Source organism: Acomys russatus, chromosome 31, assembly GCF_903995435.1.
Source record: "Acomys russatus chromosome 31, mAcoRus1.1, whole genome shotgun sequence".
NCBI lineage: Eukaryota > Metazoa > Chordata > Mammalia > Rodentia > Muridae > Acomys > Acomys russatus.
In genome coordinates this window covers 37,376,834-37,391,230 of record NC_067167.1, presented here as the reverse complement: position 1 = coordinate 37,391,230, position 14,397 = coordinate 37,376,834, and positions in this window count along the sequence as shown.

Genomic DNA, 14,397 nt, shown 5'->3' with positions numbered 1-14,397 from the left:
GTGGTGCATGCCTTTAATCCCAGCACTCGGGAGGCAGAGGCAGGCGGATCGCTGTGAGTTCAAGGCCAGCCTGGTCTACAAAGTGAGTCCAGGATGGCCAAGGCTACACAGTGAAATCCTGTCTCGAAAAACAAAACAAAACAAAACAAAACAAAAAAAGCAAATGTTTTCCAAGTTAATTAAAAAAAATTTTTTTAATCTTCTTTTTCCTTCCTTGATATATAAGAGTCCAAATGCAGAACTTAAAGCTCTAAGCACATGTTCTACGACTGGGCTACATCTGAGGATCTAATTATACTTTTTTATTTTCAAATTTAAATTTTATATGCTTAAACATATCGACATATTTCTTTATAATTTTTTTACTATTTTAGGCTTAAAAACCCCTTCCTTATCCACAGGCTGGATAGTTACTGATACTTTATTTTTCTTAAACAGTTTTTAAAAGTTTTACTTTTAACTCCATCCATCTGGAACTTATTTTACTTTATTTTTAGCCAATGTGCAGAAATTTCTAATAGCATTAGGAATATTATTCTTATGTTTTCCGGAATTGCCACAACTTTTTTATTTCCCACTTAAATCTGTCTTATTTTGATTTTGTACATATAGAAATATTAATCTTTTGATAGTTAAATCTGTTACTCTTTAGCTCAGTGGTAGAACGGTTGCCTAGCAAGGGCAAGGCCCTGGGTTTGTCCCCAGCTCTGGGGGGGGGGGGGGGGAGGCCGGAGCAGAGGACAAAAAAAAAAAAAAAAAATCTGTTAATCGCCAGGGATTCCTCCTCGCTTTTCGTGTAGACTTATACTTTCATTCTTCGTTCCTTCTTCCCCCCTCTGTCTCTTTCCTTGGCCTTCTCCTCCCTTGGGGTTTTTGTTGAGGCTTCAGCGTAAGAGAACCACTAAGGTTGTCTAAAGTCACTTCAGCCTCTTGCGAGGCTTATGTTATAGAGCAAGAAAAAACATGGGCTTGGGATGGGTTTCCTGACATTACAGCCCCTTTTCCTTCTTCATTAAAAGAAAGAAAGAAAGAACAGTTCAGTTTCCAGTTTCCCAATAAATATTCATTACGTCTGACAATTTATAAACTGTTGAAATGGAAAGTTGCCTTTGGATATTTGGTGTATAAATCTAGTCCTTTCTACTGAGAGAATGAAAACAAACAAACAAACATACAAACAAACTGGTCCAGTTTCCGAAGAGTGCTGCACGCTTCTCTCCTTACACCTTGGGGTTCCGTTCTTTTGAAGCCAGCGGGGGCTCTGAGCAGGGCCGCCCCCGAGAGCAGCCCACCAGCCTCCATACGTGGAGGTGTGAACGGTAAACTATTCGCAGTGTGGTGGCGGGAACGCTGGCTTCACACACTTGGCGGTTGCTCCGCAGATCCCACTGTCTGTGAGAGCTTTGTTCAACTGGAGCAAACAAGAACGTTTTGAATCTTGACACACAAGGGCTCTTTCAGCAGAGCATCCCCGTTATGAGAGGAGGCACAGTGCTGGGTAGACATTGCAGTCGCAAGCCAGCACACTGAGGGCATTTCTCTCGCATCCTCTGCATCTGTAAAGACTCTGTTTTCAAGTCCCTGAAGTAAGTTTTCTATAGATTGGAAGGATGTGTAAATATTTTATGTGTTTACGCTCACACAGAATGGAGGATGGACTGCAATCATATAAAAAGGTATCCCGGCCTTTGCGAAATGGAAAGAGAATTCTTTGCAAATTTTGCTACTTCGTGCAAACCAGAGTGTGTCGTAGGGACGACGAGAGAAGTGTTTGCACGGAGAACGTATTGGAAGCAAGCACAGAATTGGATACAGTTGCTTTAAACCTCGGTCCTGTGTTGTTCATTCGTGTACACAGTCCATCATCTATCCCAATGACTAAGTCCCACTTATTAGAAACCTAAATCAAGTGATGATGTCAGGACATTAGTCCTATGAACACTGAAATGAAGGAGAGGTTTAAAAAAACAGAGATTGACCGGGAATCCTCCCATCCGCACTCCGTCCCTACCCCATCCCCATCCCATCCCCTCAATTTATAATGGCGGCTCCTTCCCAGCTCCCACCACACCATTCTGCTATCTCCAAGTTTTTGCTCAGGCTGTAGTAAGCACTTTAAGAGTCTTCTCTTGCAAGCCCATCTTCAGGACACTGTGACAGCATGTGATAATCCCCCTTTAAACTTTATTATTATTATTATTATTATTATTATTATTATTATCATTATTATTATTATTATTATCATTATTATTTATTTTTGGTTTTTCGAGACAGGGTTTCTCTGTGTAGCCTTGGCTGTCCTGGACTCGCTTTGTAGACCAGGCTGGCCTCAAACTCACAGCGATCCGCCTGCCTCCTGAGTGCTGGGATTAAAGGCATGCGCCACCATGCCCCGGCCTGGGACTCAGAGTTCTTTGTGTTCCCTGTTAGTCCTGTGCCTTGTTCACAGCAAGTACGCAATAAATATTTGCAGTGGTTTAGATCCGGGGATGTTCCAGATAAACATTTTTTTAAATTAAAAATAACTTTGAATTCCTACATACCTACGTATCTTTTTAAACACACCAGACTCGCTGCAGGAGCAATAAAAGTTCAGCATTAATTTACTTTAAGAGAAACATTTTAAATATGTGCAGCTAGGACTTGTTGCTTAATTCTCCTTTCTTCTTTCTCCAAAGGTCTTGGGTTTTTCTTCCGGGAGCATGCTCTTGACGTCTCCTGAAACACTCTAGTGCCTGCTCCCCTAAACCATCTCCTCATGTGCTCTATCTTTGTGGGTGAGACACTGTGCCGCCGTGGAAAACAGTTTGCACATGAGGTTCTGCTGCCTCAGAGAGCAGCTGGAAGATTCGGCACTCAGCCGTTCTGCGTCCTTGGCATCTCTGCACAGTCACCACTGAGAAGACTCCTGGTCTGCTGGAGTCCTCACCCTCAGACACTCTGTGGAGATTAGAAGAGGCTTCTATTACACTGACTTGAAAAATATGATGGAAAATGAAATTCGCTTTACCAAGAAGAAAGGAAGCATTTGAAATGCAAATCACAGGAGTCTGAAAAGGCACAGTTTTTAGTAAGGTAAAATGGCAAATAGAGAGCAAGTTCCCGATTCAGATCACTGCTCGGTAAATATCAGTGTTTAAAAATCGCTGACACGTTAATGAGTATGGAAGTGTAGTGTTCCATAGTACAGGGTTGAACGTGTGTGTGTGGCGGGGGCTTCAAACCTAGGGCTCTGAATGTAGTATGTAAGCATTATGCCACTCGGCTACATCCCTAGCATAGCAGCTAATTTAATACCTCAAGACTGACAGGGGGGAGAATTTTGAAAGTTCTTAATACAAAGTGATAAATGTTCGAAATAATGAACATACCAATTACCTCAATGCTATTGTTAGATACTGTATACATGTATTGAAATATCACACTATTCTCCATAAACATTTGTATATAAGTGAATGAAAACTTCAGTATATTAAATATATATAATATACATATATATATGCACACACACACACACCCACACCAGGTTTGGTAGTACAAGCTTATAAACTCAGCATGCAGGAGGTTGAGGCAGGAGGACTAAGAGTTTGACATCAGGCTGGGCTATAAAACAAGACACTAGCTCATAAAACAAAAATAAAACACAAAAAAGATATTTACCAAAAGATAAACATTTGTAAACAGTTATATTCATAGTTTAAAATATGAATGTACATGCTCGCTCCACTCACTAAGCAAGTATCAGCACAGTTGTGACTCTCCGTGTGTTTTTTTTTTTCAGTACTGTAGATTAAACCTGGGCCTGGTACATGCTAGACAACAGCTGTTTCTCCAGCCCTCAGAGCAAGCTGGCATGAAGATCTGAGTGATCCTAATCTCTAAAGAGGTTATAGCATCCATTAAATAATTTCATTTTGTTTCCACAGGCATGGTAGTACATGCCTTTAATCCCAGCACTCAGAAGGCAGTGGCAGGCTCTTATTATGAGTTCGAGGCCAGCTTTGTCTACATAGTGAGTTACAGGACAGCCAGAGCTGAGAGAGACCATGTCTCAAAATAGTAATAATAATAATGATAATGACAATTATTGTTAAAAACAGATCCTTTTGCTTAATATTAAAGTTTTACTAAAATTAAGTACAAGAAAGTCTAAACAAGCTCTGATTTTTATTTCTATATATTTGTGGAAATATTAATTTTGTTTTGTTTTGAGACAGGGTTTCTCTGTGTAGCCCTGGATGTCCTGGACTCACTTTATAGATGAGGCTGGCCTCCAATTCACAGTGATCTGCCTGCCCTTGCCTCCCTGAGGGCTGGGATTAAAGGCGTACGCCACCACACCGGGCTCAAATTCTTTAAAAATAAAAAAGTTTATTTATTTATTTGATGGGGGAGGGGGTCAGAGGACAGCTTGTGGGAGCTGGCTGTCTCCATCCACCATGGTGTCTTAGGGATCAAATTCAGGTTTCCAGGGTTAGTGACAAGTGCCTTTATCACTCAGCCAGCTCACCCATAAAAATGCTAAGCTCTTAAAACAATTTTTGGGAGGCCTTGTTCTTCTAGGGCCTTAAGCACATATGTTGTAAGCACATACATTGCCTGGATATTTGGTTTCGTTTGTAGGAATGTAAGTGACCTTACAAGGGCCCTGAATGCAGTGCAACAAATCATTGACCGTGGTCATACCTGTGGAGAGGAAGGGGCTGGGGAGTTGGGGTCCCTAGTGGTAAAGAGGTATTTTCAAATTTCACCCCCCCTCCTATCACATACAACCAAAACACAGTCATTTTTTAAAAACACAAACTGCCATTAAAATCAATCTGACACTCTCATACTAAGGCATATTAAAATTAAATAAAATATTTAAAAAATAAATAAAATAAAATGAAATGAAAATAAGATGACTCACTGTTTCTTGTGTTTTCTAAATTTTAAGCTGAAGTGCTTGCATGATAAATGGCAGCCTGGTAGTCTGTTTGTTTTTTTGGTTGGTTTTTTCAAGACAGAGTTTTTCTCTGTGTAGCCTTGGCTGTCCTGGACTTGCTTTGTAGACCAGGCTGGCCTCGAACTCACAGCGATCTGCCTGCCTCTGCCTCTGCCTCTGCCTCCACAGCCTGGTAGTCTGGAGGACAGGTGGCAGCAGGAGCGCATTGCCTGTGCTTTCTCCAGTGTTCAAGCACATGAGATAGATAGATTACTGCCCATTGTCAGTCAGTCAGTTTAACTTTTTCATGCATTGTGTCTCATCACTGTGATGACTAACATTCAGTGAGCTCTTCTAGTATAACTGTGATTGTTACTTTGCTCAACTCTCCTGAAACACAGTTAGGCCGTATCAGCTGTTGTCAAAGTTATAGAACCAGGCCGTGGGCTAGTGAGACTGCTCACTGGTAAGGGTACTTGCTGCTAAGACTGAGTATCTGCCTTCTACCCTGGGCTTTACATGGTGGGAGGAAAAGCAGGAACTCTCTGGAATTGCCCTTTGATCTTCTCATGTGCACTGTGGCACAAATGCTCACCTCCAACAACTAACTGACCAAATGGAATTTAAAAATACAAGAAATAAGACAGGGCCTGTAATCCCAGCACTCAGGGAGGTAGAGGCAGGTGGATCGCTGTAAGTTTGAGGCCAGCCTAGACAACAAATTGAGTCCAGGGCAGCCAGGGCTACACAGAGAAACTCTGTCTCAAAAATAAAATACATACATACATACATACATACATACATACATACATACATACATACATACATGGAAAGAAATAGGGGCTGGAGAGATGGCTCAGCGGTTAAGAGCACTGGCTGCTCTTCCAGAGGACCCAGGTTCACTTCCCAGCACCCACGTGGTGCTTCACAAATGTCTGTAATTTCAGCTCCAGGAGATCTGACACCTTTACACTAACATGCATGCAGGCAAATCCAATGCACATAAAAATAAAAACAAGTACATAATAATAATCTTTTAAAAATAAAAGAAAGAGGTCAGAGAAGTTTATCTTGCACAAGCTGGGTCACACAGGAAAGAATGAGGTGGTGCACACCTTTAATCCCAGCACTCAGGAGGCAGAGGCAGGCGGATTGCTGTGATTCTAGGCCAGCCTGGTGTACAAAGTAAGTCTAGGACAGCCAGGGCTGCTACACAGAGAAACTCTGTCTCCAAAAACCAGAAAAAAGAAAGAAAGAAGGAAAGAAAGAAAGAGGGAGAGAATGGAACTGGCCTGTGGTTTAAGATTTTGACTCTATTTTATAGTTGGCATATACTCTTTTGTCTAATTGGGAGGTGACTAAAGGCATCTGGGGCTGTTTGATGTGTTGGCTGAAAATTACTATTATTATGAGGATGACTATTATAGTATTTAGTAATTATGTAGTGCTTTATACTTCAAAGACTTGGGCTTTATGATCATTTATTAGCCATGTCTCAAAACATCTCTGTGATATAAAGATGCATCTATGGTGTGTAGTTTGGAGAAGGAGAAGCCGAGGCAGAGTGAGATGGGCAACCACTTTAAAAATAAAGTGAAAAATTGTGTGTGTGTGTGTGTGTGTGTGTACATGTGGGGCGGGGGGGGGCAGATTAGAGGGTAACATGTGGGCTCCACTTTTTTAACTCAGATCACCAGGCAAGTGCCCTTTCCCGCTGAGCCATCTTGCTGGTCAATGGGTCAGTACTTTGATTTAAAAAAAGAAAAAAGCCTCACATTTGACCATGTCCCCTGGAGGGGGAGACCGGGTGGCACTCAGGGGAAGGACAGCAGGTTACAGAGAGGAGACTTGATACCCTATGAGCATATACAGGGGGAGGTAATCCCCCTCAGGAACAGTCATAGGGGAGGGGAATGTGGGGAAAAGGGGAGGGAGGGAAGAATGGGAAGACACAAGGGATGGGATAACCATTGAGATGTAACAAGAATAAATTAATAATAAAAAATTTAAAAAAAGAAAAAGAAGGTAAAATGTAACCCTTCATTCTTCATGCTCATTTAAATAACTCAGTCCTGGTAACCAAACAATCAGTTGATATAAGCTTTTTAAAGGACAGTATAAGTTCTAATTACTTTTTCTTAAAATCTAATTAAAAATAAAATGCAAAATATGCTAAAACATTGACGCCCATTCCCTTTGAGGTTATTTTCAAGGTTTTGCTACATTTGTGTCAAGGTGACATTTTTGCTCAAATTCAATCTTACTGTCTCTCATTTGACTACACTAAAAATTGTAGCACAATTTGACTACAGATACTGGTTTCCAGTGTCAGTCTTGTGTTGCATTAGTTTGCATTCATTGTCTGTGTGAAAAAAAAAAAAACTTTGCTCACTCTACGCATAGAACTCAGTGATAATTTTCAGTTAGAAACAAACAGTTACTTATATGAGAATTTTACTTATATGAGAATTTCAGCCTGGCATGGTGGCACAAGCCTTTAATCCTAGCACTCAAGAGGCAGAGGCAGGTGTATTTCTGTGAGTTCGAAGCCAGCCTGATCTACAAAGCAAGTCCTAGACAGCCAGGTCTATCCCACAGAAAAAACCTGTCTCAAACTCGATACCCACCCACCCACCCATCCTCAAAAAAGAAAAAGAAAAAAAAAAAAAAAGAGAGAGCATTTCAGAAATTTTTATATGTCTGGCAGTTTGTACACTTCAGGATGAAGACAATACACAAGCCAGTGTGTCGTGGGTAGCAGAGGGAAAATGAAGAGGGTCTTGTGGCTTTATTACAGATCCCTCTGAAAGGCCTGGAGGAGACCGGTGCAGGTGGGAGGCAGTCATGTCTGTGTCACATGGCAAAGGCTCAATAAATATTAGCTCAGTGGTTAAGACCATGCCTTTGCAGACAGATAGTCTGCATTCTAATCCTGGCTCTGTCCCGTGCTATCTGCCTTAACCAGCTGTGTGGCTGCTCTCCGTGCAGAACAAAGGGACAGAACAGTCAGATCTCAATCTTCCACAGCTGCTTCTAAGTATCCGACGTTATCTTTTCTTTTTCCAAACAGCTGACAACCAGTATCTACAACTCCATTATGTCGTTGGTGGTAGGGATCTGGGGAGGTAGCTCAGTTGTTCCAGTATTCACCTAATGTAGGGTCTATCACCTCATAAACCAGTGACTCAGGCTGTCCTTGGCTACACAGCAAGCTCAAAGCCAGCCTGGGCTACACATTTTGTTAAAAAACAAAAACAAAAAACAATAACAAAACAAAACCCACTGATGTTGACTTTATAATTTGTTGTCTTTTGGGGATCGCATGATCTGCTCTACAAGAAAAACACTTCCAAACTCTCCCAGAGTACATCGGAATTAATAGTTATGACAAGATTCTATCTATACTTGTTAAAAAATACCCACATTCTCTTTTATCCAAGTAGTCCTGAGCTTCATGTCTACGGAGAGGACTTTACGTGTGAGGGGGAGCAACTCACTGCCCTTGATGAAGAAGGCAGAGGCATCCAAACCAAAGACAATGGTGCCTTGTGTCACATGTGTGCCAGATGTTTGCCAGAGTAGCTAAATTTTCAAGAATAAGCAGAAAAAAACTTTTTTTTGTGTGTGTGCCAGGGTCTTGAACCCCTGACCTTCCTGCCTCTACTTCCCAAGTTCTGGGATTACAGTCCTGCACTCCTGTGCTTTAAAGAAAACAAAATTAAACTTAAAAAAAAAAAAGATGTATTTATTTATTTATTATTTGCACAGTATTTTGCCCACACGTGTGCCTGCACAGTAGAAGAAGGCACCTGATCTCATTATAGATGGTTGTGAGCCACCATGTGGTTGCTTGGAATTGAACTCAGGACTTTTGGAAGAACAGACAAGTGTTCTTCACCTCTGAGCCATCTCTCCAGCCCCCAGAACAAAACTTTAATATGGTCTTGTCAAGTCAAACCCCCGGAACCCAGTGCATGTGGTACTAGATGTCCATGCTAGGCAAGCACTCTGCAAACTGAGCTACATCCCCAACCTCAGTTTTTAAGCTTTGAATTTACAAAGGTGGAGAGACAGCTCATCAGTTAAGAGTCTGTCCGGGCTGGATGTGGTGTCACACGCCTGGACTCCCAGCACTTGGGAGGCAGAGGCAGGCGGATCTCTGTGAGTTCGAGGCCAGCCTGGTCTACACAATCACTCACAGTGCAGGCAGACCAGCTAGGGAGGCAGGGAAACCCTGTCTCAGACAAAAGTACAGGAGGTAGTAGAGAAGCTGGGCAGTGGTGGCGCACGCCTTTATTCCCAGCATTTGGGAGGGAGAGGCAGGTGGATCTCTGTGAGTTCGAGGCCAGCCTGGTCTACAGAGCGAGTTCCAGAACAGCCAAAAAAAAAAAAAAAAAAAAAAGGTAGGGGAGAAGGCTTAGGGGTTAAAAAGCAGTAGCTGCTCTTCTAGGGGACTGGGCTTGATTCCTGGCACTCACATGGCAGCCGGCAACCATCTGTCCTTCCAGCCTCAGGAGACCTGATGCCCTCTTCTGGGGCCTTTGCATTGCATGCCTATGCTGTGCATTCAAAGATGCAAAACACTCATGCACATATAGACGGGCAACAAGACAACACCAACTCCACACATAATAAAAGCCACCACTACCTCCAGTGACAACACACAGCACTACGTAGGGCCTTCCCAGCAGCGCCAAGCGTTCCCAGTACCTACGTTAGGTGGCTCACAGTCAAAAGAAACATAAGTTCCAAGGCATCTAAGGCCTCTGTCCTCCACAGGCAGCTGCTCTCCGAAGTATATATACTCGCACACAGACACACACCTACACACACAATTAAAAATAAAATAACTTTTGCTGCTGGAGTCGTGGCTCAGTGGTAAGGAGCAAAGGACGCTCTTGCAGAGGCTCTGGGTTCAACTCCTAGTACACGTATGGCGGCTCCCAAGTGTCTCTAAGCCCGGTTTCAGGGGAATCCAGTGCCTTCTGACTCCTGTGAACATGGGTAAAACATTAATACACATAAAACAAAAATAAATTCAAAAGGAGGGACAAATCTTTCACCTTATTTATAAGGGTGGTTTACAAAACTATGGGACAGACACATTCTAGAGCCATTTTCAATTTTTTCTACATAAACTTATTAATAAAACATATATTGTACACAATGCTATTTCTCAAAGCACATGCTTTTCCAGCACTTGAGCCAAAGAAGGCATGAAAGTTGAGGTAGACAAAGTTTGGGCCTCTTCAGATTTCAAAAACTCGTTAGGCACAGTGACACTCGTCTGTAACCCCAACACTTGGGAGGTGGAGGCAGGAGGATTGGAAGTTAGCCTGAACTACACAGTAAGAGCCTATCTAAAAATAAAAATAAAACATTTTTTAAAAAAAGCTCTCTTAAGTTTGGGGAGATTTGACCGTATCAGAGAAGGGAGTGAGAGGTGCCATAGCGAATCGTGGAGCCTAAGGCTTAAGCTGGGTGGTAAAGGATCAGGCCTGTGTTAAAACAAATAAAACATAAACAAAGAATGCTGTTATCTCAAGGCCTGGCCGAGGCTTAGCGCTGAAGTGCACAGCTCTTTTGTTTAACAAACCGCCTTAATGGACGTGGGGATAGGTGCTCTGCACAGGCACCATCCTGGCCTTGCATAGTCCCACCAGGCATGGGGTCTGTGTGATTGGCACCCCTTGAGCAACACTCCACCCCCACCTCCCCTCCCACCCTCATTCCTTCCCATTCTCACCCCTCCTCCCACCCCCCTCCCACACCCACACCCGCCCCCCCTTACCCCCCTCGGATTGCGCAACCTGGCTATTAAGTCAGTAAAGATGGCCTGGAGTCTGGCCTGAGATAAAGATTAAGAACTAAATCCTTCTACATAATAAAATAACAGGAATTTTAAGTCTTCCTTGGGGGTTGGGGAGTGGAGGCAGCAGGGTGTGGAGGTGTTTGGAATGGAAAGAAAATAAAATGGCTTGGGTTAAAAGTGTCTTTAGGATGGGGGTGGGCTAGTAGTTTGTAACGAATTACTGTGAACCTTGTATGAAATCTCTTGTCATTTAAGTTACAAATTTGACAGGCGGGCGGTAGATAAAAGCCAGAGTTGAGGGCATATTGAACTTACTATCACTGAGGTACAGCCCAGCCCCTTCATTTTTAGTCAGGGGTTCACTATAGAGCCCCGGCTGGCCTCAGACTGGTGACTGCCTCCACTTGCTAAACACAGGGATAACAAGCGCACGTGTGGACCAGAGTCGTGCTCTCTTGTTAGTTAAAGAAAACAACAACAACAACAACAAAACCAACAACAACAAAACCAAACGCACCCCACATAAGATGCCCCGTTATCTCCTCTACTCTTTAGGAGACACTGGCAAATGAAGTTAAACAAAACGGGGGCGGGGGGCGGGGGGCGGGACGGCACTCTTCTATAAGAACCATCGAGAACCTCAATGCCCAGGCTTACAAACGTGACGCGGGTCTAAACGCACAGTACCCTAATTTGCCTTTTTACTGTTCTTCAAAGAGCTGAAAGCGCTTTTATTCCCTCATTTATTTTGACATTCTAGTGTGGGAAGGGCAGATTTACGATAGCATTATTTACAGATGGAGAAATTGAAAATGGAGATTAAAAAGCTTCCTCAGTACTGTGCAGCTGGGGTGGCGGAGCCCCTGGAATTTGGTTCTCCAGGCTCCAGCCACAAAGTGGAAAGGGAACGAGCTTTAGAATTACAGGGAATCTTTGAGCAATCCCATTTCGATCCCGGGACAAGAATGTGGCCTTAAGTCAATTACTTCACCTCAGTCTCAGCTATTCTCATTTGTAAAAAGTAAGACCATAAAACTCACAGCACTGTAAAGATTAATTTAGAAAACGCACGTAAAGCCTGGACGCCGAGCCGGGCTCTGGTAGGGTTTGTTATACCTCCTCCCCCACCCCTAACCCTTAAGTATCTAGTTCAGTTTCAGTACAAATCAAAATGAATCCTCCATTAGAACTCAATTTTTTTTTCTGACTCTCATCTGCTATGAAGAGAAAAGGATGGGTTACAATGTTCCAAGGTGTCATTTAGTTAATGAGAAGATTTTTTTTTTCTTCCCCCGACTGGCGAGGTAACTCAGTGGCATTTGCTTCCAATGGGCTGAGACAGACTCCAATCCTCAACACTACAAAATTAACACTCCTCCCCTCCAACAAGAACAACAATCCCAGCTGTAGATTTACCGCAAAGAAAAAAATAAATAAATAAAAAAGAATAAGCGAAAGATAGGCTACAAGAATGCCGTAGTTCTTTCAACTCCAGATCTTATCAGAAGGCCCTGGTTGGGGAGGAGGGACTCTTAAAACAAGGATTGTTCCAGCTAACCCTAGAGTTACAGCTTTACAAGGTCTGGGGCGGGGCCTGGTAATTTGCATCTTTAACAAGTTCCCAGGTGACGCTGAGCTGTTTAGACCTAGGACACACACACCTTGAGAAGCGCTACCCTGGGTAAGTGAAAGGTTGAGAGGCTGGGGCTCAGCAATTTGTTTAACTAGCCCACCAGGTGACTGCGACGCCCCTTCAAGCTCGAGAACTGCTGACAGCGTGGTGGAAAGCATCTGAGAACACAGATTCGCGTTTTAAATCCAGGCTTCACCACTTACCAGTTAGCCGCGAGTCTGTGAGTCTGTGATTGAGAGTTCTCTCACTAGCGTTCTCTCTCTCTCTCTCTCTCTCTCTCTCTCTCTCTCTCTCTCTCTCTCTCTCTCTCTCTCTCTCTCTCTCTCTCTCTCTCTCTCTCTCTCTCTCTCTCTCTCTCTCTCGTGTGTGTGTGTGTGTGTGTGTGTGTGTGTGTGTGTGTGTGTGTGTGTGTGTGTGTGTGTGTGTGTGTGTGTGTGTGTGTACGCGTGCGCCCGCGCCTTGGATTGCGGGAATGGGGGTGGGGGTGGTGAATGGCTGGAGACAGCCTAAGTTTTGTCTGTGCAGGCTGTGTTTTGCTTCAGCCTACTAGGAGGCATGAAAGGCTTCTTGAACTTGGGAAGTATTTACAGACACTTCTACAATTACATAAAACACAAGGCAGTACTTTAAATGCGGCAATAGTGATGGGACTGTTTGCATCTTAAATTTGTAATGAGGGGCTTTCTTTTGCCCTGCCTTTCTCCAAGCAGAATGTTTTAAAACTCTTAGCTGCAGTAATTGTTTAATGGACACTATGCATGCTAAGGGTCTCTCTGTCTCTGTCTCTGTCTCTCTCTTTCTCCCCCTCCTCCTCCTTCATCCTCCTCCATTTTTGTTTTTGTTTTGTTTTTTTGAGACAGGGTGTCTCTTCTCTGTGTAAAAGCCCTGGCTGTCTTGGAACTCTCTGTAGACTAGGCTGGCCTCGGAACCACAGAGATCCGCCTGCCTCTGCCTCGCCAGTGGGCCACCACACCTGGCTTTTTGCTGGTCAGAAACTCTCCAGGCCCTCTCTGTCTCAGTTTTTAGACTGCTGGAAATACAGACACAAACTACTTCATCAGGCTTGAGGCCTTTTTCATTTTTCTTTCTTGTGGCCGATTGCTGTGAATTCGAGGCCAGCTTGGTCTACAAAGCGAGTCCAGGACAGCCAAGGCTACACAGAGAAACCTTGTCTCAAAAACAAAACAAAACAGAGAAAGATGGTCTCTCTTTTCCTTGTCTGACTCCGTGGTTCTCTTTATTTTTGTTTGTTTGTTTGTTTTTGAGACAGGGTTTCTCTGTGTAACCGAGAGCCCTGGCTGTCCTGGACTCTCTTTGTAGACCAGGCTGGGCTTGAACTCACAGAGCTGCGCTTACCTCTGCCTCCCAAGTGCTCGGATTACAGGCGTGCACCACCACTGGCCAGCAGATTCTATGGTTCTCATAGTGTCTTCAGTCAGAACTTCCAAAGTACCCAGGTCTTCTCTCTTGCCTGTTACTAGTTAGGTGTAAGAATTGTGTAGACTTACTTAGTACTGGGTATTCTGAAATATTTACCATGCCTTATATTATTTTTAATTCTACAATCCAGAGATGAATACATAACACACACACACACACACACACTCCACTGAAGCTGAAAAAGGTTAACTAACTCATCAGAGTAAAAAAAAAAAAAAAAAGCAGTATCCAGACACTAAGATTGCAGAGCCTGTCATCTCTTCCTTTGTTGAAGGTGCAAAGGACAGCCGATATAGGGAAATATAGTCTGGCTCCTGTCCTTGAATAATTTGAAAAGTCTTGTTTGGGGCAAATAAGAGTTCTAGGCATACCACAAATTAAAAGTCATATCAAGAGCCAGCATTGGTGGCAAAGTTTGACACCTGGCCGGTTTCCTTTTGTGTAAGACGTAGAGAATAATAGGACCAGTTTCCAGGAGTTTGAAGGTTATTAAAAACAGTTAACGCAGCCGAGGAGCGTTACAACTCTGTTGTGCAGTAAGCCTTCCTTCGATAAATGTCAACTGCGTCTTTTTGTTGTTGTTTTGTT